Source organism: Cupressus sempervirens, chromosome 1 (assembly GCF_028749045.1).
Source record: "Cupressus sempervirens isolate cs-2001-9-10 chromosome 1, ASM2874904v1, whole genome shotgun sequence".
NCBI classification, from domain to species: Eukaryota; Viridiplantae; Streptophyta; class Pinopsida; order Cupressales; family Cupressaceae; genus Cupressus; species Cupressus sempervirens.
The window spans coordinates 285882085-285909915 of NC_143118.1; positions in this window are offsets into that span (position 1 = coordinate 285882085).

A 27831-nucleotide genomic window follows, 5' to 3' on the forward strand; every position below is an offset into this window, starting at 1 on the left:
ATTTGGTTTGATTTATTTTTGTTGAATATTGTATAGTTTATGAAGTTTTGAAGTGACATGAACCATAATTCAGACATACGTTCCGTTTGACACAGATAATTTGAAGTCAATTTATCATAAACCATTTTTTTTTTTGAATAGAAAGGTATCTCAATAAGCTAGTGCCTCCATATTTTTCAAAAAAAATTTGACCTAATTTACTAATTTTTTCGAGGTGTCAAAGTCGGTTGATGTTCAATCGGTAATGAACCTATAATGAGTTAAACTCATATTTGAAAGTCTTAATGATTAAATTATGTAATAAAATTATAGTCATTGGAAAGCTTGCTCGGAGAAGCACATTTTGACATTTTTAATTTTATAGTAGAAGATCATTCTCCTACAATTATGGCAGTCAAAAGAGAGAAAAAAAGAGAAAAAGAAAAAAAGGTTAAAATTTTTGTGATTTTGCATGTTCGTGCGAACATGGCGTTCGCGTGAACACGTTTACCATGTTCGCGCGAACATGAAAATCATGTTTGCGTGAACATATATACGAAATATGTTCGCGCGAACATACGAAATATGTTCACGCGAACATGATTAAAAAAAAGTTCGCGCGAACATATGGTAAACTCAATTTCCTATCTTGAAATTTTTTTCATTTTTGTTCGTCCCACTAAAGTGGAACCCATTATTGTGGGTTCACCCTTATTGGTTATCATAATATATTATATGTTTGTTCATGTATGACATTATTGGTTATCATAATATATTATATGTTTGTTCATGTATGACATTATTGATTATCATAATATATTATCAAGGTTGCATGGGTACTTGTACCCACACCCCTAGTACTCGTGCCCACATACCTAATTATCAGATACATGTATCCCAAGTATTGGGTACTCACTGGAGAGCATCATAGCTAAGGACCTTGATTGAGATTTTTTTTTTTTTGATTTTTTGTTTGTGTATCATCTCATTGTTTATCGAGCTTAATTCAATACCTAATTAGTTTGAAACTTTGATAGAATATTGATTAACAATAAACTTTATCACTATTCAAGCATAAGTTTATCATTTCCAATATGTCAACATTGTATGATTTATGATCTTGTTCATGTTTAAATTTTTCCTTTTCTATTATTTGTTTATCAAGCTTAATTCAATACCTAATCAGTTTGAACCTTTGATACAATATTGATCAACGATAAACTTTATCACTGTTAAAGCCAAAAGTTTATCATTTGGAATATGTCATTGTCATATGATTTATGATCTTCTTGTTTATGTTTAAATTCTGGCTTCTATGTTATGCATCTAAAAATTTATCATAAATTATTATTACAAACATATAACAAATCTGAAACTAAAAACAATACATGACATTTGCAAACTTTATCACTGTTCTTGATTTGAAAAATCATTGTCATTACTCATAAATTTAGGTTTTCTACAAATATAAAAGTATAATTAAAAATAAAGTTTGACATACCCAAGTACCCCCATCCACTATTATAAAAAATAGTTGTACCCATACCCCTACCAATACCCTAAGTACCCCAAGTACCCCTGTCCTTATGCAACCTTGTATATTATATGTTTGTTCATGTATGACATTATTGGTTATCATAATATATATCTTGATTTTATTGTTTATGTTTTAAGTACATTTCATGTATTTCATTTTAATGTAAATTGCATCCAAAATGATGCAGAGTGCTCACACCAAAAGCTAGTAGATTCCCAACAAGAACACTTTTATGGAAAACTACCTTTCCCACCTTCGTAAGTGTCTTCAAAGACTCTTTCCAACTTGGTTACAATATTGAACAAACTTCTACCCAACATCACAAAACTACTTGATCACTTTCCCTATTCAAGACTTGGGAAGCAATATGGGAAGAATGAGCAAAATTGAGAAATGGATCATTATCAACTTCTTACTTCAAACTAACATCTTAGCCACTTCAAGGAACACCTAATAACTATCTCACAAACTTTAGTCTGTCATCTATTCCATCTTTCCAAGAGATTCTTCAACATCCTATGAGTGAAAACAATCTTCCAACATCCTATGACTATATTTTCTTTGCAACAACATGTAATTTGTTGATTTTTGGACAACTCTTCATAAAGAAAAGTGGTTATGTTTCAAACCCATGAAATGACTATTAAGACAACCAAGAAGATCATTAACATCTTCCACTAACTCCATTAAGTGACAACATGTAGTTATATAAGGTGTAATGAGTCTCAAAACACTTATTGAGTCAACTTATTAACAAAAAAAACAAAAAAAGGAAAATCATTAGGACTAAAGCAATTTGGGTTTATAGGTAACCTCAAGTTCCTTGACCTTACAAACAAGGATTGCCTTATTACCATAAAAAAACAACATGTTCAAAATGATGTGTATGATCACCCCTTTACCTTCTATCATGAGTCTCCATCATTGGATGAGATGACATATCCAATTGCCACAGTCAAAGATCACTGCTCTATGGCATTTAGTGACTCTTATAGACAATTCAGTTCAATGTTCTTGAGAATGTTTGAGGACTCAACGGGATGGGAGGAGCTCAAGGCTAGTGTTTACCTAGCCACCTGGAGCTAACAGAACAGACAGTCTGATCCCACAATGAAAGGTGAGAGAGATTTAGCAGTTGGCAACTTTGTATTGGCCAACACTACAAGTTTTATCATCACCGAAGATGGCATCGCAAAATCAAAATGGAGTAAGATCACCAAAAAGTGAGAGAGGTTATTGTAGGTCTCTACAACATGGTCCTATAGCACCTAGATTCACATCCATACCTCACATGAGCTCTGAGATATGCCCTGTCAAAGATTGTTTCCCTATGGCATTTAGTGACTCTTAGGGACAATTTGGTTCGGCATGCTCGAGAACGTTTGAGCGCTCAATAGGATGGGAGGAGCTTGGGACTAGTGTTTACTTGGCCACTTAAAGCTAACATAATAGAGAGTTCGATCCCACAATGAATGGTGAGGGAGATTTGGCAGTTGACAACTTTGTACTGGCCAACACTACAAGTTTCAGCATCACCTGAGATGGCATCGCAAAATTAAAATGGATTATCTCCAAAAAGTGAGAGAGGTTATTGTAGCTCTCCACAACACGATCCTATAACACTTAGAATCACATCCATACATCACATGAGCTCCGAGATATGCCCTGTCAAAGATTGTTTCCCTATGGCATTTAGTGACTCTTAGGGATGATTTGGTTTAGTGTGCCCGAGAACATTTGAGCGCTCAACGGGATAGGACGAGCTTGGGGCTAGGGTTTACTCGGCCACCCAGAGCTTACAGAATAGATAATTCGATCCCACAATAAATGGTGAGGGAGATTTAACAGTTGGAAACTTTGTACTGGCCAACACTACAAGTTATATATATTAAACAACTTGCCAAATTTCTAACCATTTCCAAACAACAATTCATTCAAACATACAAATTTCAATGAATTCACTGTATATTAAACAACATCTCAAATTATAATCAAATTTGTCTCTATATAACAATAAAGAATATTTAAAAAGGATTGCACTAACCTTTTCTATAGAAAGAAAATTCAAAAAGCCTTCAAATAGCTTATCCAATGATTGAATTTGGTGTTTGCTAGCTTCAAATAGAATGAAAGAATCTTCAAAAAGCCTTCAAATAGTGTTTGCTAACTTCCAATAACTTGAAACTTGTGTATTCTGTCAGAACAACAGAATACACAACAGACAAAAAGAAAAATATGGATCAGCAGGGACCCAAACTTGCTTTACGACCATTTTTTAATGTTTTCATATAGTGCATATGCACTATACTGCATATGCACTATAAAGCTCATACACACTATGTGAAGAATAATCTCTCCCTATCTCACCCTCCCCCATCCCCTACTCTCTCTCTCCCCCCACTCTCTCTACTCTCCCATCCCCTACTCTCTCTCCTCTCCCATCCCCTACTCTCTCTTGCTCTCTCTCTCTCTCTCGTCTCCCATCCCCTACTCTCTCTCACTCTCTCTCGTCTCCCATCCCCTACTCTCTCTCACTCTCTCTCGTATCCCATCCCCTACTCTCTCTCTCTCTCTCACTCTCTCTCCCTACTCTCTCTCTCGCTCTCCCTCTCCTACTCCCTCTCCCACCGCCTACTCTCTCTCACTCTCTCTGATCCCCTACTCTCTCTCTCTCTCCTCTCCCATCCCCTACTCTCTCTCACTCTCCCTCTCCTCTCACATCCCCTACTCTCTCTCGCTCTCTCTCCTCTCCCATCCCCTACTCTCTCTTGCTCTCCCTCTCCTCTCCCTCTCCTACTGCCTACTCTCTCTCTCTCTCCCATCCCCTACTCTCTCTCACTATCTCTCCTCTCTCATCCCCTACTCTCTTTCTCTCTCTCCTCTCCCATCCCCTACTATCTCTCTCACTCTCTCTCCTCTCCCATCCCCTACTCTCTCTTGCTCTTCCTCTCCTACTCTCTCTCCCACTACCTACTCTCTCTCCCATCCCCTACTCTCTCTCACCCTCTCCTCTCCCATCCTCTACTCTCTCTCTTACACACACTCCCATCCCCCCTCTCTCTCCCTCTCCCATTGCCTACTCTCTCCCTCCTATCCCCTACTCCCTCTCTACTCTCTCTCCCCCCTCTCCCATCCCCTACTCTCTCTCTCTCACTCACACACTCTCATCATTCTCTCTCTCTCTCTCTCTCTCTCTCTCTCTCTCTCGCTCTCCCTCTCCCTCTCCCACTCCCTCTCCCACTGTCTACTTTCTCTCTCTCCCATCCCATACTCTCACTCTCTCTCCCATCTTGCGCTCTCTCTCTGCCACCCCCAACTCTCTCTCTCACACACTCTCACACTCTCTCCCATCCCCTACTCTCTCTCTCTTACACATACTCCCATCCCCCTCTCTCTCCCTCTCCCACTCCCTCTCCCACCACCTACTCTCTCTCTCTCTCACTCTCTCTCCCCCATTCGCTACTCTCTCTCTCTCTCTCTCTCTCTCTCTCTCTCGAGCTACTCTTTCTCCCCTCTCTCATCCCCTACTCTCTCTCTTTCACACACACACACACACTCCCATCCCCCCCCTCTCTCTCTCCTCTCCCATCCCCTACTCTCTTGATCTCTCACACACTCCCATCCCCCCTCTCTCCCTTTCCTTCTCCCTCTCCCACCACCTACTATCTCTCTCTCACTCTCTTTCTCCCTCTCTACTTTCTCTCTCCCATCCACTACTCTCTCTCTGCCACCCCTACTCTCTCACACACTCTCTCCCATCCCCCACTCTCACTCTCTCTCCCATCTTGTACTCTCTCTGCCACCCCCTACTTTCTCTCACACTCTCTCCCATCCCTTACTCTCTCTCTCTCTCTCTCTTACACACATTCCCATCCCCCCTCTCTCTCTCCCTCTCCCACTCCCTCTCCCATTGCCTTCTCTCTCTCCCATCCCCTACTCTCTCTCTCTCTCTCTCTCTCTCTCGGGCTACTCTTTCTCTCTCCCCTCTCCCATCCCCTACTCTCTCTCTTTTACACACACACACACTCCCATCCCCCCTCTCTCTCCTCTCCCATCCCCTACTCTCTAGATCTCTCACACACACCCCCATCCCACCCCTCTCTCTCTCCCTCTCCCATTGCCTACTATCTCTCTCTCACTCTCTCTCCCCCATCCCCTACTCTCACTCTCTCTCTCCCATCCCCTACATTCTCTTATTGCCACCCCTAATCTCTCTCACACTCTCACTCTCTCTCCCATCCCCTACTTTCTCTCTTACACACACTCCCATCCCCCCCCTCTCTCTCTCTCTCCCTCTCCCACTCCCTCTCCCATCCCCTACTCTCTCTCACTCCTACTCCCTCTTCGACCACCTACTCTATCTCTCTCTCACACACACACTCTTTCCCTCTCTACTCTCTCTTTGCCACCCCCTACTCTCTCACACACTCTCTCCCATCCCCTACTCTCTCTCTCTCTCTCTCTCTTACACACATTCCCATCCCCCCTCTCTCTCTTCCTCTCCCACTCCCTCTCCCACCACCTACTCTCTCTCTCTCAGACTACTCTCTCTCTCCCCTCTCACATCCCCTACTCTCTCTCTTTCACACACACACACTCCCATCCCCCCACACTCTCTCCTCTCTCATCCCCTACTCTCTCTCATTTGCACACTCTTATCCTCCTCTCTCTCTCTCTCTCACTCTCCCTCTCCCACTCCCTCTCTTGCTGCCTACTCTCTCTCTCTCTCTCTCCCCCATCCCGTACTCTCACTCTCTCACTCCCATCCCCTACTCTCTCTCTGCCACCCCCTACTCTCTCTCACTCTCACACTCTCTCCCATCCCCTACTCTTACTCTCTCTGTCACCCCTACTCTCTCTCTCACCCCTTCTCTCTCTCTCATCCCCTACTCTCTCTCTTACACACACTCCCATCCCCCCTCTCTCTCTCCCACTCCCTCTTCCACCACCTACTCTCTCTCACTCTCTCTCCCATCTCCTACTCTCTCTCGCTCCCCTCTTCCATCCCCTACTCTCTCTTTCACAAACACACACTCCCATCCCCCTCTCTCACCTCTCCCATCCCCTACTCTCTAGATCTCTCACACACACTCCCATCTCCCCTCCCTCTCCCTCTCCTACCACCTACTCTCTCTCTCTCTCCCATCCCCTACTCTCTCTCAGCCACCCCTACTCTCTCTCATGCCCTACTCTCTCTCTCACACACACTCTCATCCCCCCTCTCTCTCCCTCCCTCTCCCACTCCCTCTCCCACCACCTACTCTCTCTCAAGCTACTCTCACTCTCTCTCCCCTTTCCCATCACCTACTCTCTCTCTTTCACACACACACACACACACACACACACACACACACACACACACACACACCCATCCCCCCTCTCTCTCCCCTCTCCCATCCCCTACTCTCTCTCACACACACACACACACACACTCATCCCCCTCTCTCTCTCGCTCCCTCTCCCACCACCTTCTCTCTCTCTCTTCCCCATCCCCTACTCTCAATCTCTCTCTCCCATCTTGTACTCTCTCTCTGCCACCCCTACTCTCTCTCTCATACACTTCCTCTCTCTCCCATCCCCTACTCTCTCTCTTCCCTCTCCCATCTCCTAATTTCTCTCTTTTCCACCCCTACTCTCTCTCACACTCTCTCCCATGCCCCACTCTCTCTCACACACACACACTCCCATCCTCCTCTCTCTCTCTCGCTCTCCCTCTTCCACTACTCTCTCTCTCATCCCCTACTCTCAATCTATCTCTCCCATTCCCTACTCTCAATCTCTCTCTGTTATAATTTATAATCTTTCCTTGGTTGTATCTATTAAATGGGATAAACCAAGGTATCCCTTAAGTTGTTTTTCCTCTAGTCCACATGTGAGGACAAGTTTTTTTTGTGATTTCTTTATTAAGGAAAATAGTTTATTCCTCCTTAAGAGGATTATGACACTTGTCAAGAACACACTTATGAATGTGGCAATCATTCACTTGGGAGTTACAAATAACTCCTCTTCTCATCTCTTTATAAGAGATGCTTCTCTCTCATTCTAAACACACAATCATGATGTAGTCCATGTAATGAGCACTATAGCTCTTCATTATGCCCTCCTCTCTCTCTCTCTTTTCATTCTTAGGCATTTGCCTCATTCATATAATTCACAAGAGGTTTTCTTTGCTTTTCCCTTTCAAAATCCATGTCTCCATTCTTGTGTTGATCTTGGAAAGCTCTTTAAAGTATGGTAATTATGTTCATCACAAAATCTCTTGGATTAATTTATAATTTTTTAATTTTAGTTCATTTTGATTTTATTATTTCTAACACTCTCCTATCCCATACTCTCTCTCTGCCACCCCTACTCTCTCTCACACACTTCCTCTCTCTCACATCCCCTTCTCTCTCTCTCTCTCTCTCTCTCTCTCTCACACACACACACACACACACACACACACACACACACACACACACACCCCTCCTCTCTCTCTCTCTCTCTCTCTCTCTCTCTCTCTCACACACACACACACACACACACACACACACACACACACACACACACACACTCTTGCTTTGCCTCTCTCCTTTCCCCTCTATGCACTATTTAGGTCTTAATAGTGTGTGCGCACTAAAGTGTGCATGCACTATTAAAACTCAAATTTTAAAAAGTTTTAAATAGCACATGCACGCTATAGCGCACACTTACTATTTAAAACTTTGCATTCTAACAAGCCTAAGGCTTGGTTTTGCCTTGGGGATCTAGCCCAAAGGTTTGGAGTCTATAAATTGGTTTGAGATATGTTTTGCTGCAAACATACAAAAAATGATTGATTTTTCTTATGTGCTCTCCTTCAAGTTTCCTCATCGTTGAGCATCGATAAAATCAGGTTACATGACATTGTAGGTCTTTGTGTTAGCCATACAACCTTATAATTTTTTTTTATTTGAACTATTTCAAGCCTTTCAACTATAATTTCTTTTGAATGTATTTCCATTTTTTGTCAAAAACTAACATGTACTAATTGGCCTGTAGATTTTAGCTCGTTCATCAAATTTTGCAACAACTTAATTTTTTAGAAACTAGACTCCATTCTACACACTTTGAAAAAAAGAAGTTTTGATTTTAGATTAGTTTTCAATCATTTCTAGGGGGAGCACATAGATATTTCATGTTTTTGGGATGTGTCTAATTAAAAAAATTCATTAAAAAAAGATACACATTATAAAATTACCCAAAAAATCTGGTATAAATTACATAGTGTTAGGTAACTTTTGACCAAAGCGATTAAAGAATTTTTAAAAAAAAGTTAAAATTTTAGGGGGGCCACACTTTGTATTGTGTTATGTTTTTTGGGAATAAATAGTACCACTTTCTATGGCCCCCATTTTTGAGGACCTAAAACTAAACCATTTTGAAAAAAAATTAGTAGTTTAGAAACTCGATTCAAAGGACTACTACTTTTATTTTTGTCATATCTTAAATTTTGAGTGTAACTATCTTCAAATTCTTGTTGAAGTTCAAAAATTGTTGATTTCAGAAAAAAGGTGTCCACATATACCCCCCTTTTGGCACCACAACTTGGTGCACTTACTGTACATGTTGAAGTGCACTAGGGGCCCATTTGGCTGTTGGCATAGGAATTGGAAATTAGAATTGAGAATGGGAATATGGATTGGGAATTGGAATTCAAAATTACAATTTTAGACTCTTTTGGTTCACATGGAATTTGATTGGGAATATGTTAATCTTGTGTTTGGTTGTACAAAGTTGGAATTAGATTAAGAGATGTAAATATATACAATATGTATAAGAGCTAAGGATAGTGGATGAAAAACTATTGAAGAATTTTGTTCCAATAACCCTTTTCTTGACAAAATTAGTTTCTGTGTCAAGTTACAGGCCTAATTCTTCAAGATCTTTTTAATTAATTTTGATTGTTCTTCAGATCATTTGGGAGTTCAATAATTTTTTCTTCAAATTAATTTATTGCAAGATTTTTCTTCTCAAATGGAAGTGACTTTTACGCAAATTTGAGATCTGGAGAGAAGCAACAATGGATTATAAAATGCAAGCCAGAAAAAAGTTCATATTAAAAATTTCATTTCAAATCTTCTTTGAAGGATTTCCCAAAAGCGTTACAGAATATTTTTTAGTATTTTTCCATAGCTATCTTCAACGAACATAGAACATGACAAAGTAGACTTTGAATTTCTAGGGAACAAAAGTGGGCAACCATACATTCTCCAAAATCACATGTTGACAAGAGGGAAGGGTGATAGTGAGCAATGTATTTATCTCTAGTTTGATTCCACCATAGACTACCATTCCTACACTATGCTCTAGAAAATGTACCAGATTGTGTAAGCCATATTTTCCTCTTAATATTGTTCAATGTTCGCATATATTATTTACAAGAGCATGTGTGTGTAGCTAGTACAATCATTGAAGTAAATTTTAATTTCTTAAATGGAATCACACTAGAAATGACTTCATATTCATAGTGATTATGAAAGATCATTTTCTTTTCCTTCTATCATAAACTGTTCATAAACGAGGTGCCTATACAGGTGTTCAAGAACTACAAGGACTTGGGGTTGGGTATCCATTCAACCAGTCGATGAAGATATACTCCAACCTCTAGAATGACAATGATTGGACCTATTTCCACTCATTTGAGTCTCAAGAGTTTTCAAAGTTTGTATTGCTTTTGCAATAAAATAAATTTTCATACCAAGTTGCTGGAAAATATTATACACCTCTCAAAAAGATTATATAATTTGGAAAAATGAGATTGGGAATAGGAATGACCTATTCCAATAACAATATTTTTTGGAATGGATATATGCTCATTTTAGGAAAAAATGGGAACATGTATTCCTATTCTCTATTTCGATTTGGTGCACCAAACAGAGAATACAAAACATATTCCTAATTTCGTATTCCTATTCCAACAACCAAATGGGCACTAATAGAAAATATTAATTCTCTGATTAATAATTCCTTAATTTAAATACATTTTCTTTTGTTTAAAAATTCCATCTAAATTTCATTTAAATAAACATTTATCTAAATTCAATCTTAATATTAAAAAAAATTTAACTTTATGTACATTAACAAATATCTTAATTTTAGGATTTATTAAGCTTATTTTAAAACTAAAAAACTAGCAGTTGCACATGCGTTTGTGCTTGCATTGATGTGGTGATAGGTGTTTAATAATATAATTATTTGTTAAATATAATTTAATGTGAATAAATTAAATTATGATTAATTTTAAATTTATATCAAATAAAATTTTATTAAATATATTTTAAAATAAACTCAACAAACATTTTTTATTTATATTTAATTTATTATATATGAATAAAATGATCACTTAATTAGGCAATAGCCTACAATGCAACGGTAAATTGTGAGCCTCTCATTATATAGGTCTTAGGTTTGAATCTACCTAAAATTAACACATAATAATAATTAATCTTAATAATAATAATAAATAATCTAAGCTTTAGTTGATTACTTATAAAAAAATGACCATTTAATTTTTTAACATAAAAATCTATTATAAAAATTAATAAGAAAATAAAATGAAAGAAATAACATTGATAAAGATAAGAGCAAAAAAAAAATCTAAAATAATTGTATGAACTAAAAACTAAACTAATTTAAAAAACAAACTATAATAGTCTTGAAAACTAAAAATTAAATCAATTTAAAAAATTCAAAATTTGATTTTCTAAAAGAAAATATAGATTAACTTGTTATTTCTAAAACCATATGCTAATTTCTAAAAAAGTAATGAGAGAATAAGAGAAAATAAATGAAGTTTATAGCCAAAAAAAAAAAAAAAAACTTTCTCAAAGAGCCCTACAATTTTCTGGTAAGAAAAACTTATTTCAATGAACAAAGTTCCTACATAAGGCCTATCGACTTAATGGTAAACTTATAAAATAAATTTATTTAGTTAAATTTTTTTATTTAAAAATAAAATTTATTGTATATTTTAATGAATGCTAAAAAAAAAATACTTTATTTATTTATTTATTAAAATTTGAAAAATAAATAGATATTTTTAATAAAAGAAAAAAGGGAAATATTAAAATTTTCAAGGCTATACCAACATCTCTCTCTCTCTCTCTCTCTCTCTCTCTCTCTCTCTCTCTCTCACACACACACACACACACACACACACACACACACACAAAAAAAAAAGAAAAAAAACTCAATGAGATAAATAAAATCCTATTAAAGTTTCTAGTAGGGATCTGGTTTTTTTTTTTTTTTTTTTGGTTGTAATATAAAAAACCAAAGCTACCAATAATATGATCAAATGGTAAAGAACTAATTTAAAACATAAGGTAGACAGTCTTTTTTAGTGAAATAGATTCAATATGAGTTTTTGAAACCCTACCTATAATAACAATTGAATGGAAAAAACTAATGAAGCCAAAAATGAAACTCTAGATCCAAATTTTGAAAATAAGTCTCTAAACTTTGCACTCAAAATAATTATTTAACCCAATAAATGCAATAAAAATAATAATTCAAAAGTTCTCATATATAGAAGATGAATAGGTTTTGTAAAATAAGAGATTCAATTATGCAAAAAGGAAAAATGATAATTTATTAATTAATTCATTAGTTAAGTCATGCAACTTCATTTTAAAAGATTAAGTTCTAATTTTATAATAAAGTGCATTTTATGTTAGGTAGGAGCCTACAACATAACAATAACTTGTGAGTCTTTCTGTTCGACGTCTTCGATTCAAGTTTATTTAAGCTAAACACATAATAATAATTAATTTAAATAAATAATAATAATAAATCTAGGCTTCGACCCTTTACTTATAAAAAAGAAGAAGCATTTTAAGTTGCATTATTTAATTTTAATTAGTTTATATAATATGCAACTCAACTTAGGCAAGAGCCTATAACACAATGATAACTAGTAAGCCTGTGATGTGGGAGGTCTTGGGTTTTAGTTTACTTGAAATTTACACATAATTTAATAATTAATTTCAAGAATTAACAATAATCAATCTAGGCTTCAACCCATTGCCCATCAAAAAAAATATGCAACTCAACTAAAATCACTTAACTCGACTTTTTAACTTGAAATTAATTATTAATTCTCATTTAACAATGGTGCATTCAAAACACATAATTATAACTTAATTTAAAATTAGTATTTTTGGCATAATATTATGGAATAAATATAAATAAAATATAATTAATAAATTTAACCAAATATAATATGCAACTTGAATTTTAAAAATTAATATATATTATAAGCAAGAGCATACAACACAATGGTAACTTGTGAACCTCACATGTGGGAGGTCTTGAGTTCAAATCTAATTAATTTTAACACATGATAATAATTAATTTCAATAAATAATAATAATTAATCTAGACTTCAGCTCATTACCTATTAAAAAAATTAATTCATATTGTCTATGCAACTAAATTTGAGTTTTTAATTTAATTATTAATTAAATTATCTAATTCTATAATTAGACTTTTAATTATGTCTTTTAAATTCAATTAATTAATTTACTTAATCCTTGACACTCAAACATTCTAATAATTAAATTAGTCTTAATAAATTTATCTCACCAAAATAATCTTACGATGAAACTCACTAAGCCACATAAGAACAACTGACAAGATTATCATGCTCAAGGTTAGGTTCACTAATTCACATCACCTTGATGAATTTGGATATGTAGTCATCCAAATACTTGTCCATGTTTCAAGACAATGATAGCTTAGGAAAAGATCTGAGTCTAAATATTATCTCCCCTCTTACCAGGGTATGTGCAGGATCATGGTGTACCAAACTATGGCCTTAAGTGGCAGTGAAAAATCAACAAATCAGGGTTATGTCAACTTGACACATAATTTTAAAGTGGTTATGGACTTTATATCAAAAATTTGTAAAAAAAAATCTGTAGGAAATTGAATATAGTTTCTAAACTAATAGGCCTTATGTGAAGAAAAAAATAATTGATTGGTCAAAAGTTTGGATTTTAATGTAGTACTACAAAAATTCTAGGGCGAAAATAAAAAGTAGGTGTATGTCTGACCACCTTAATCAAAATTAAATGATAATATTTTTTAAATATAATTATAGATATAAAAAGTAGACTCATGCCCGAATGTGACACATATTTTTGGGTATTTTTATTCGAAATAAATAATTAAATATGAATTTTCTACCAAAACTTTTTTGGAAAAAAAAATCCCATGTCTGACCACCTTAAATAATAGAAAATTTTACCAATTTTTTTTTTCCTTATACTAGGCAAAACATAGAATGTGACACATTTAGATTTAAAAAATGTTATACCATTTGAAAGTTATAGCTATTCTCAATCAGTATGTCAATCAGCACTTTACAACAATCTTCATTGAAAATTAACTAATAAATACTTATTGAACTCAAAATTTGACAGCAATTATATCGATGGAATCTCGAGAGTGATATTAAAAAATCCTTTTTGTTTCATTCAATTTCAATCAAAATAACATTTTCAGATGGCTACTCGAAGTCTGTGTCATTGAAACCCTTCTCAAACACATTTTTTGGGTTGACCGAATAGGCTTGGTAAATACCAGGCCTAATCGAATATTCAATTTGGAATTGGATATCCGATTAGGCTCGGAAACTTTACACCCATATTTGGAGGGAAGTTTCAAAAGGGAGATTTTTTTGAATTTTAAATTTGGAGGGAGACAAATTTAAAAGGAAATAAACTTAAGAGAGTAACTTTAGACAATTTTAGAGGAAATTTATTTTGGGAAAGTGTGGACATTAATATTATTATTATTATTACATTATAGCAATATTTATGATTATTATTATTAAATATAATATAGTGATATATATGATATATTATTATTATTATTAAATATATATAGTAGTATTATATGAAAAAATTATTCTATATAATAATATATATGGTTATTATTATTATTAAATCTATAATCTAGTAACATTTATGATTATTATTGTTATATAATCTAATAATATATTATTATTATATTAAAATATACAATATAATATAATTATTAAATATAATATCGTCCCTTCGACCCATATGAAGGATTCTAATATGTCTCCAGGGGTCCTAGGACCCCTAGGGACATATGTTGTCATGTAATGGGTCGAAGGGACCTATGATCCCCTTTGACCCATATGAAGGATTCTAATATGTCCCTAGGGGTCCTAGGACCCCTAGGGACATATGTCGTCATGTAATGTGTTGAAGAGGGTCATAGGTCACGCTATGACCCCCTTCGACCCATATGAAGGATTCTAATATGTCCCTAGGGGTCCTAAGACCCCTAGGGACATATGTCATCATGTAATGGGTCGAAGCCCTATGACCCCCTTTGACCCATATGAAAGATTCTAATATGTCCCTAGGGGTCCTAGGACCCCTAGGGACATATGTCATCATGTAATGGGTCAAAGGGGTTCATAGGTCACCCTATGACCCCCTTCGACCCATATGAACGATTCTAATATGCCTCTAAGGGTCCATATGTCATCATGTAATAGATCGAAGGGGGTCATAGGTCACCTTATGACCCCCTTCAACCCATATGAATGATTGTGATATGTCCCTAGGGGTCTTAGGACCCCTAGGGACATATGTTGTCATGTAATGGGTCAAAGGGGGTCATAGGTCACCCTATGACCCCCTTTGACCCATATGAATGATTGTGATATGTCCCTAAAGGTCCTTGGACCCCTAGGGACATATGTCGTCAAGTAATGGGTTGAAGGGACCTATGACCCCCTTCGACCCGAATGAAGGATTGTGATATGTCCTAGGGGTCCTAGGACCCCTAGGGACATATGTCGTCATGTAATGGGTCGAAGGGGGTCATAGGTCACCTTATGACCCCCTCTGACCCAAATGAAGGATTTTCATATGTCCTTAGGGTTCTTAGGACCCCTAGAGACATATGTCATCATGTAATGGGTCGAAGGGGGTCATAGGTCACCCTATGACCCCCTTCGACCCATATGAAGGATTGTTATATGTCCCTAGGGGTCCTAGGACCCCTAGGGACATATGTCATCATGTAATGGGTCGAAGGGGGTGCAAAGCTGGGTGGACACAGGTGTGGTGTAAGTGAGGCATGGGTCAAGCCGAGGTGCAAGTGGGACTATGTCGTGTGCTGGGCAGGCATGGTTGTGGTGTAGATCTTGTCCTACACATGATCCAAGGCATATGCTTTGGGGCTTTTTTGTGAGTTGTTCCCTCCAACATAGTTGAGGTGTAGGCATGATGTGCAATCGAGCTGAGGTGTGATCCTAGGGCTGTGCTATGAGATGTTCCCTCTAGCATAGTTGTGGTGTAGGTGAAGCGTGGAGCCGAGATGAGGTGTATCTATAGAGGGTAAGTGCTGATGTGCATGATGGGTGACTTGGAGAGTCAACCTCCCTTGAGAGGGACGAAGAAGAGTAGTCCTTCTCTCTAGTCTCCGGATGAGATAGAGGTGACACAGAGTCGTTAGGAGCAATGAAGTGTTGCTCTATCATATTGTAACGCGGTGAGGTTTGGTGAGATGACAAGAGTCCCTAACTTAGTGAAGCAAAGTAGCTAAGCCAATGTTGATGGCCTACCGTGGAGGTTTTCCAGAGTCTAAAAGCTAGAGAAGTGGAGTACCTAGTCCTGGGATATGAGGCAAAGTGGTTTGTTCGAGTAAGCATTGGGGACTTATGGTTAGCTGCATGGGGGATGTGTTGTTGGGCCAAATAGCGAAGTGGTGCGATACCGGTTGGGTGTGGCACTGAGTGCACATCCAGGGTGCTTGGCTGTGTGGGTTTGCATTTAGGTGGGATCTCAGAGACCATGGTGGTCAAGTATGGAAAATAGGATGTAGTGTTCCAGAATGGTGCTAAGGGGATGCCGAGTCAAGGGGGAAAATCCGTATCAAGTATCTGAAGGGGGTTAGTCATGAGCATGGCTTAAGGAGGTGAGTCATAATGGATGGCTAAGAACAAAGGCTTGTGGTGCATGATTGAAATGGGTGAAGCAGACGAGTGAAGTGGTTCAAAGGTAAAGCTACAAGGTGCTAACCAAGTTGGAGATAGAAGTCTAGCATCCAACAAGGTTGGGTGGATCATGGAGCTAGGGTGTGAAACTCAAATAGATTGTGCAATGCAAAGGGATCTATGGATTGAGTATGAGATGACGTGGATGCACGAAGGGGTTGGTTCGAGTGCACTGAGTGTACGAGAACATAGTGTTCACCAACAAGGGCATGTAGACATAGACATGGTGTTGAAGCAGTCGAGGCTCAGTGTGAGGATCCAATGTTTGGCTAAGGCAGTCAACAGTTTCATGGGGAACAAAGGTTGGGCTTCAACAGTTCAATGGGGAGCTAGGGAGACCAAAAAGAGGTGGAATTCCATAGAGACATGCTCATGTTAGGATAACATGAGAAGTTGGACTAGAGGACTCTAGGAAGTTCAGAGATGTGCCATAAGGGTGTCGAGTATATCATGGAGGTGTGTATACGAGCCAAGAAGTTCAAAGAGGTACCATGGAGGTGTCGAGTATACTTTGGGAGTATACGTATTGAGCTAGAAGGTTCAGAGAGGTGTTGAGGTGGTGTTGAGTATACTTTGGAAGTATGCATACGAGCTAGGGAGTACTCGTGGGGTCTAAGTCAAGCAGTTTGGATGCAGTGTTCAACAATGGAGTCATGGTGGTTCTCAATGTAGGGTTGTAGTGGTGCAACATGGGGCTCAGGGAGTCAAGTAGTGTTGAACAAGGGGAGCTGTGGGAGTTCTATGCATTCCAAGAGTGGCATTAGTGATCAAGGAGGATCAAGAGCTGGTCAAGAGACTCGAGGAGTTGAGATTACATATGGCCGATGTCAGAGTATGGTGGTCTTATGGGGGACTTCATGGAAAAGATATCACAAGGGCTAGGTAGGGGTTTAGTGTGGAGGTTGAATAGGGGTAGAGCTAAGAGCTCGAGGATGCATGCATGGAGCATCGAAGGAAGAGAACTTTGACCCATTACATGACCCCCTTCGACCCATTACATGAAGACATATGTCCCTAGGGGTCCTAGGACCCCTAGGGACATATGTTGTCATGTAATGGGTTGAAGGGGGTCATAGGTCAACGTATGACCCCCTTCGACCAATATGAAGGATTGTGATATGTGACCTATGAACCTCTTCAACCCATATGAAGGATTGTGATATGTCCCTAGGGGTCCTAGGACCCTTAGGGACATACCTCGTCATGTAATGGGTTGAAGGGGGTCATAGGTCACCCTATGATCCCCTTCGACCCATATGAAGGATTGTGATATGTCTCTAGGGGTCCTATGTCGTCATGTAATAGGTCGCCCTCTGACCCCCTTTGACCCATATGAAGGATTGTGATATGTCCTTAGGGGTCCTAGGACCCCTAGGGATATATGTCATCATGTAATGGGTCGAAGGGGGTCATAGGTCACCCTATGACCCCCTTCGACCCATATGAACGATTGTGATATGTCCCTAGGGGTCCTAGGACCCCTAGGGACATATGTCATCATGTAATGGGTTGAAGGGGGTCATAGGTCACCCTATGACGCCCTTCGACACATATGAATGACTATAATATGTCCCTAGGGGTCCTAGGACCCCTAGGGACATATATATATATATATATATATATATATATATATAATATTTATAGATTATAATACTAATAACATAATATATTATTATATATTAATAACATAGGTCATAATAATAATAATATATTATATATAATAATAATAATAATATATATTAATAACATATATATATATATATAAAATATTATGTTATTATATTTAATAAAAATATAGTAAAAACAATAATAATTTAATGTAATAATATATATTATATTTATAGATTATAATAAGAATAACATAATATATTATTATATATTAATAGATTATATGTTATATCGTTATGTTATGTTATTATATATATATATATATATATATATATATAATATTATAATATATCTTTACATAGTAATATAACTCAAATAATTGATAACTCACAAACTATAACCCATATTTGTTTTTCCCTCCAAAATCTTCTTGGGGCATATCAAATATCTGATATGATATCAGATATCTGATTTGATATCGGATATCTGATTTCAAATCAGATATCCAATATAACTAGCATCATTTTCCAACATATTTCCTTTCCCTGTAGACCCAACAACATCACTTTTTGAGGGTTTTTTTCATAGGTTTTACAAAAAGTCACATTTTTGGGCCCAACCAATTGAAAAAAGTTTGAAAATATAACCCTAGGTGTCTGATATTGTCATTTGAATGGGGAGCAATAGTCATCAAAAGGCTAAACACAAAAGGAAGGTATCCAATAAAGACATTGCGACATATAGAGAAAGGGACAAAATGGAACATCGAAGAAAAAGACAAGGTATGTTAAATATTAGTCAAGTTGACGATGAATTAATTGAAGGTGAAATCATAGAGTTAGATAATGAATATGTACAGTTGGGGAATGAAAATGTACCTATTGAAAATGGTAATGCCAGAATTGAAAATTTAGAGAATGAAAATTTCAAGAATGAAATGCTACTAGGTCATAATGCAAATTGCATAATTGACCATGTCGAACATGACAATGCACATGAACCTAATGCACAAGAACCTTACATATCTCCAAATTATAATTGAAATGAAGGTTCTAGAACACCAAAATGGATAATTGAAATTGATGAAACGATTATTACCAATTTGGAAGGCAAAAAATCAGAAAGAACCATTCAGTTATGGGCTTCAAGACTATATAAGATGTTTTTCAGCAACAAGATAGTGGTGGAGCAATGTCAGCTTTTCATGCACTTATTAAAGATCCAAAAGATGAGACCTATGCTTTCCAAATTGAAGATTTGTGTCAATAAAAAGTTGGAAAGAAATGCCATTATTGTGAAGAATCTTTTCAGTGCTCTCAATAGCATTGGCAAAATAGCAGGGAGAAGGATAACAAAACTACTTGAAGGGTTATTACAACCTCTTTGGTAAGTCATCATTTGAGAAAAGGTAGATATATGAGACAAACTTGTAATGGTTTGAATCTAAATCATACTACTTTGAGAAGAGCACTTAGTTGACGATAGAAAATTGATGATTCTCTTCAAAATGAAATATGGGCATTTGGTTAGAGACTTCCACATTTTGATAAGAAGCTATCTAATGATGTGAAGGAAGAAATTACACAATTTTGGCACTCTAGCTCACGAGTATCACCCAATGCTAAAGACGTGTTAAAGTTGAGAATTGACATCAAAGAGTGCACACCACATCCTAAACACTATTTGGAGGTAAGTCAAACTATGTTGTTCAAACAATTTAGAGAGAGTCATCCAAGTCTTCAAATATCAAAAAGGGCTTTTGAATTTTTGAAGCCATTTTATTGTGTGTCACTCAAAATTCAAAATACATGTTTTTGCAAATATCATGTTGAGTTTTCTATGCACCATGAACTATTACGCTCCATCTGTTCTACTTTGCATGGTAAATAAATGTTGGAGCATTGTGGTGCTAGTGGGCTTCCAAAATCATTAAGAGACTTGCTAGATCAGCTTTTATGTCGTAGAGTTGATGGTTGTTTCTTTTATAGAAATGCTTGCTTAAATGAGAAGTGTTTAGAATGTGGTGGCTTATCCAAGTTTGACACATGTTTCCATGAGGGGTGCAAACAAGATCTTGGAAAGACAATAGTGAAAAAAAAGGTATATGAAATGGTGAAATACACATTGAAGAGTGGGGGTGAGAGCTCTACATGTGAATTTATTGGAAAAGATATCAGTGTGGCTAGTTTTATTTTAGATTTCAAGGCAAATCTTTTCTACAAGTATGCAAGACATAGTCATAGGTCTGAATGGTTGGATCAACAATTTAGAATGTGTAAGGAGACTTTTCCCATTGACACTATTATATTAGTTTTTGATTTTGCCAAGAACTACACATTGCAACCTCAAAATGAGACACAATCTCAGTATTACAACTCCATTCAGATTGCTATTTTCATTCACATAACATATAGACATGCCCCTGATAGTGTGGAAGATAATTGAAAGATTATTAGAGAGTATCATTTTTATATGAGTGATGATAGATCTCACTTTCACAAGTTTGTGCAACATTGTTTTGAGAATTATTTTGATTTCTTACATGAGCATGCAATTGCTATGGAGAGACATATCCTTTGGTCAGATAAGTGTACAGGTCAATTCAAGAATGCTCGCATGTTTTATTGGTTGTGTAGGATGCACATAGAGAGAGGGGTGACTCATATTTGGAGTTTTTTTGAGTCTGGTCATGGAAAAGGGGAACATGATGGAGTAGGGGCATGTGTGAAGAGAGCTCTAGTTAAGGAGCAACTGAAGATTTTAGTAGCAGAGCTTCTTGATGCTCGTAGCATTGTTGATTGGTGTAGTTTAGCATTATCATAGGGGGGGGGGGACTCTTGATTTAGTGGTATGTAGGTTCTTTTGGTTGGTTGAGGAAGGGTCCATAGCTGATAGATCAGATTGTGCTATAGTGAGAGACTCATAAAAAATGCATTCATTCCAGAGCTTTGATTCTAGTACATGGACCATTTGGACATGACAACTAGCTTTCTTTTTTCTTAGTTGTTTTCAATGTGATTGGGATCACTGTGAGTCAAGTGAGTGGGTGGACACATGGGCTGCACATTATCTTACTCCATTGTCTATCATACCCTCTATCAGAAATGATGACATGAAAAGTTCACTTGAGTATAACCATCTATCAGATCTACTTTAGCCAGGACATGTCTTTGCATTGGTTGCACCACAGGGGAATGATGAGAAATCCAATTATTGGTTAGCACGTTGTGTAAGAGGTAAGAAAAAACTTGCACAACCGATCACAGATGATGATGGATTCACATATCTTACTAGATTAGTGGTTGTCATTGGAACATGGCTGGGGACAAACATGCTTAGAAGGAACAAAATTCCTGCATTCAAAGACTATCAAAAGCACAAAATAATTCTCATATATTTGCATCTTATTATAGCAACAAATGTAAAGTTGTTGAAACATCAAGGAAGACCAAAAGTAAAAGAACTTTCTACTATTACTAATGTTGATCATGAAGCCCTGTTGGAGACCCTAAAACAAAGAGAGGACCCTACTAGAACAATCGACTAGGTATATTTACTTCTTATGTTATTTTCTTCATAATGATTCAATGAACTGATTATTATCTTGTTTAATACAATAAGTTACTAATTTTTTATGATATTGGAATGTAGGTACATCATGAAGAGTTGTGGGGGGGGGGGGGGGGTGTTGGGGAGAATTCCTAAGATTTATGATGTATTATGATGTAAAATGTGAACTTTTTTTGTATATGGTTTTTGTAATAATGAAAAAGACAGGTTAAATTAGTTGCACATTCTAATTTGTATTTTGGTAGGTTCTTTTTAAGGAATTATAAGAGGAAGATATTGAAAAAGTTCTTGCAAATCATATTTCCATGTGATACAAGGCTATAAAGACAATTTTAAGAGCATTTATAACTATATGAAAGATAATTGCTTGTGGATATCTTATTACGAGTTTGGATTTTTTCTTATTTGACATAGAGCTGACATTATGATTATTAAAACTATTTTTATCAAACTAATCAAATAAGAAAAATCTAGAAAGTATAGATGAACAATTAGAATACTTGATTTCTTAAAAAATAATTTGGGGAAGGTGTCAATAAGTTTGAATACTCATTCACAATGAGGTATTGAAACAAAAAGTGATTTTATGATGCTACTATTGTGTAAGCCTTTTACTACAAGTCTTATCAATGTATTTCATTATTTTTTATGGTGTGAGGTTTCCATTGTATATTTAACTTATTATTTTATTCTAATAATGTGATCTTGTATATTGTCAAAGTCAAACCCTTGTATATTGTCAACATTTGGGACTGAAGCAACATGTTGCATTTGATCCTCTCAATAATCATCTTCATGTTCAAGTGCATCATGGTTCATAGTGTTTCTCCTTTTTGTTGGTTCATCATGGTTAGCGTGCATTATTACAACCATGCTAACTCTTCCTCCATTGGTTAAAAGTGTGGCAATAATGCTTACAAAATTGATTTACCCCCTGATATTAACTTGCCTCCTATAAGGTCTAGGGATAGATCTAATGATCTCCCTATATGGATACAAGACCCCATGGTGCAACTATAAGCCTTGGGCATCAATTGGTCCAATAAAGTGGATTTTTGGTTAGCTCTATGTTTTCTAGGTAGTCTAGGTGTTTATAACAGCAATAGGGTCCCTAGGAGTTTGTGGAATGCATTTACAAGCAAATTTGCAATAAGAATTGTCTTAGCGCAAAAATTGCAAAAAGTTGCTTAGCAACTTTTGTAACTTTCTTGACAACTTTTCAAAATGTAACTCCTAATAGAAAAATCCTCGTTATGCCCATTTTGAGGGAGGTTGTCATATTTCCATTGAATTGGGTACATGTGGTTTTGGGTCATACTTGTCGAAGGTAAGTCTAGAAACCTTTTTTAGTGCTTGTTAGGAGGAGTATCCATTCAAGGAAGTAGACCAAGTCTTTTGTTAAATCCTTGTGAAAACCTTGAAGGTTGTGTAGGAGTTGGCTTGATCCTTTCTTCCATTGTTCTATCTTTGCATTATCCATGGTCAAGGAGTCCCCTCCTTTTATTAAGGTAGCTCAAAGTTCATAACAACTATCAACCTGTTGAATGCTCTTGAGAAATGGATCCATTTTGCATTCATGTTTAGAATCATTAGGAAAAATGCATATACTCTAAATTTTTAGTAGCAAGGTTCTCACAAAAAACTTTTACAATACTATAAAAATAATCTTCTAAGCTTTGGTTAGTTACCATCTCTAAATGAGCTATTCATTAATATGGTGATTTAACATCACCAAAACATGTTGAGCTCTTAGGCCCACCCCTTGAAACAAGAGTAAAATCAACAAAAATCTCTTTGCATGTAGTCTTAAGCCTCCCCAATTGAACTAGTCATTACCAAGGTGGTTCAACATCACCCATTAGTGTTGAACCCTTAGGTCCACCCTTCCAACTGAGAGGAAAATTGGTTCTTAGTCCAATAACATTAATGAAATACAAGGTTGTTGATCATCCACATACCTACTACATCTAATAAAAAAATTTTTCAAGAATGCATGACATGTTTCCAAATGTATATCCATAAAAATGCACAAAAATGAAATTCTACAATATTAAAGGATGCTAGTCCCTTTGCATACACCCTTTAGCATCTCTAGAAAAGCAAGTGATTTCCATGTGGATTCAATATCACCCAAACATGTTGAGCCCTTAGGCACACCCATTTGAATTAGTAGGAAAATGGATTGGTTATCCAACAATTCTCATGCTAAGAAAGCTTGTCAATTGATCACATACCAACCACATCTCATCAAAAAAAAAAGAAGTAACGCATACATGAGGTATGCACAATCACTAACTATTCTATGCACTTTTTTATCACATCAATACATGGAACACTAGTGCAAAGCACCTAATCTTTTTTCTTTTCTTGATGTAATAAGGTCTAGGGATAGATCTAATGATCTCCTTGTGAGCATCCACAATTGTAATGGACACAAGACCCCATGGTGCAACTATAAGCCTTGGCCATCAATTGGTCCAATAAAGTAGATTTTTGGTAAATTTCATGTTTTTTAGGTAAGTCTAGATGTCTAGAACATTATTAGGGTCCCTAGGAGTTTGTAGAGTCCATTTGCAAACAAATTTACAATAAAACTTGTCTTAGCGCAAAAATTGCAAAAAGTTGCTTAGCAACATTTGCAATTTTCTTAACAACTTTTCAAAATCTAACTCCTAACAGCTAGAACTATTCAAATCATTAGTGCCATTAGCTTTGGGTGGGTGGGTAAACCCAAGTGACACCCTTGTTCTGGCCACGGAGACCATCCATCGTCCATGGCCACCTTGTACCGAGGAGTCTCCAAGGTGCTCTAAATGCGTTTCAAGGTCGATCTTTCGAGGGTCATAACTCAGAGCTCATAAGGGCTATCGATGAACTATTAAATGCTACAAGATGGTGATGCTAAGACCTAAAATAACTTATCTCATTTTTGAGAGATCACATTCTGTTTGGATTCAACATAGCAATCTCGCTCGATGCCAAAACTTGCAGTGTGCCTCAATTCATAGGAGCATTAGAGCGTAACTTTGAAATCACTGATCTTGGCATCGAATCATCAATTCCATTAGCTCCCGGTGGATGGGTAAACCCTAGTGAAACCCTTTTTCTAGGCATGGAGACCATCCATCATCCATGGCCACCCCGTACCGAGGAGTCTCCAAGGTGCTTTAAGTGTGTTTCAAGGTCAATCTTTCAAGGGCCATAACTCAGAGCTCGTGAGGGCTGTCGATGAACTATCAAATGATACATGATGGTGATGCTAAGGTCTAAAATAATCTATCTCATTTTTGAGAGATCACATTTCGTTTGGATTCGGCATAGCGATCTCGCTCGATGCCAAAACTTGTAGTGTGCCTCGGTTCATAGGTGTACCAGAGCATAACTTTGAAACCATTGATCTTGGCATTGAATCTTCAGTGCCATTAGCTCTGAGTGGGTGGGTGAACCCTAGTGACACCCTTGTTCTAGCCATGGAGACCATCCATCATCGACAGCCACCTCGTACTAAGGAGTCTCCAAGATGCTCTAAGTGCATTTCAAGGCTAATCTTTCGAGGGTCATAACTTAGACCTCGTGAGGGCTATTGATGAACTGTCAAATGCTATAGGATGGTGATGCTCAGGCCTAAAATAAACTATCTCATTTTCAAGATATCACATTACATTTAGATTTGGCATAGTGATCTCGCTCAATGCCAAAACTCACAGTGTGCCTCAGTTCATAGGTGCACCACAATATAACTTTGAAATTACTGATCTTGGCATCGAATTGTCAACCCCATTAGCTCCAAACAGGTGAGTGAACCCTAGTGACACCCTTGTTCCATCCACGAAGACCATCCATCGTCCGCGGCCACCCTATAACAAGGAGTCTCCAAGGTGCTCTACGTGTGTTTTGAGTTCAAACTTTCAAGGGTCATAACTCGAAGCTCGTGAGGGATATCAATGAAATGTTGAATGCTACAAGATGATGATGCTAAAGCCTAAAATAACCTATCTCTTTTTTGAGAGATCATATTCTGTTTGGATTTTGCACAGTGATCTTGCTTAATGCCAAAACTTGCAGTGTGCCTCAGTTCATAGGTGCACCACAACATAACTTTGAAACCGCTGATCTTGGAATTAAATCATTAGTGCCATTAGCTCTAAGTGGGAGGGTGAACCCTAGTGACACCCTTTTTCCAGCCACAGAGACCATACATCATCTGCAGCCACCCCACACTAAGGAGTCTCCAAGGTGCTTTAAGTACATTTTAAGGTCGATATTCCAAGGGTCATAACTCGGAGCTCGTGAGGGCTATCAATGAACTGTCAAATGCTACAGGATGGTTATGTTGAGGCCTAAAATAAACTATCTCATTTTTGAGAGATCACATTCTATTTGGATTTGGCATAGTGATCTCGCTCGATGCCAAAACTCGTAGTGTGCCTCAGTTCATAGGTGCACCATAGCATAACTTTGAAACCGCTGATCTTGGCATCAAATTGTCAATGCCATTAGCTCTGAGTGGGCGAGTGAACCCTAGTCACACCCTTGTTTTGGCCATAGAGACCTTTCATCATCCGCGGCCACCCTATACCGAGGAGTCTCCAAGGTGCTCTAAGTGTGTTTCGAGGTCGATCTTTCGAGGGTCATAACTCAAAGCTCATGAGGGCTATCAATGAACTATCAAATGCTATAGGATGGTGATGCTGAGGCCTAAAATAAACTATCTCATTTTCAAGAGATCACATTTCGTTTAGATTTGGCACAACGATCCTACTCAATGCCAAAACTCCCAGTGTGCCTCAGTTCATAGGTGTACCAGAACGTAACTTTGAAACCACTGATCTTGGCATCAAATTGTCAACACCATTAGCTCTAGGTGGGCAGGTGAACCTTAGTGACACCCTTGTTCTAGCCACGAAAACCATCCATCGTTTGCGGCCACCCCGTAACGAGGAGTCTCCAAGGTGCTCTAAGTGTGTTTTGAGGTCGATCTTTTGAGGGTCATAACTTGGAGCTCGTGAGGGCTATCAATGAAATGTTGAATACTAAAAGACGGTGATGCTAAGGCCTAAAACAATCTATCTCATTTTTGAGAGATCACAATTTTTTTTGGATTTTGCACAATGATCTCGCTTGATGCCAAAACTCGCAGTGTGTCTCAGTTCATAAGTGCACCACAACGTAACTTTGAAATCGTTGATCTTGGCATTAAATTGTCAGTGCCATTAGCTCTAAGTGGAAGGGTGAACCCTAGTGACAACCTTGTTCCAGGCATAGAGACGATCCATCATCCGTGGCCACCCCATACTGAGGAGTCTCCAAGGTGTTCTAAGTGCGTTTCGAGGGTCATAATTCAAAGCTCATGAGGGCTATTGATGAAATGTTAAATGCTACAAGATGGTGATGTTGAAGCATAAAATAACCTATCTCATTTTTGAGAGATCACATTCTATTTGGATTTTGCACAACGATCTCACTTGATGCCAAAACTTACAGTGTGCCTCAGTTCATAGGTGCACCACAACGTAACTTTGAAACCACTAATCTTGGTCAAATCATCAATGCCATTAGCTCCAGGTGGGTGGGTGAACCCTAGTGACACCCTTGTTCTAGGCATGAAGACCATCCATTGTCTGCGGCCACCCCATACCAAGGAGTCTCCAAGGTGCTCTAAGTGCATTTTGAGGTCGATCTTTTGAGGGTCATACCTCGGAGCTCGTGAGGGCTATCGATGAACAATCAAATCCTATAGGATGGTGATACTGAGACCTAAAATAACCTATCTAATTTTTTCAGAGATCACATTCTGTTTGGATTTGGCACAGTGATCTTGCTCGATGTCAAAACTTGTAGTGTGCCTCAGTTCATAGGTGCACCACAATGTAACTTTGAAACTGTTGGTCTTGGCATCAAATCATCAGCACCATTAGCTCTGGGCGGACGAGTGAACCCTAGTCACACTCTTGTTCTGGCCACAAAGACCATCCATCGTCCGTGACCACCCCATACTAAGGAGTCTCCAAGGTGCTTTAAGTGTGTTTCGAGGTTGATCTTTCGAGGGTCATAACTCGGAGCTCGTGAGGGTTATTGA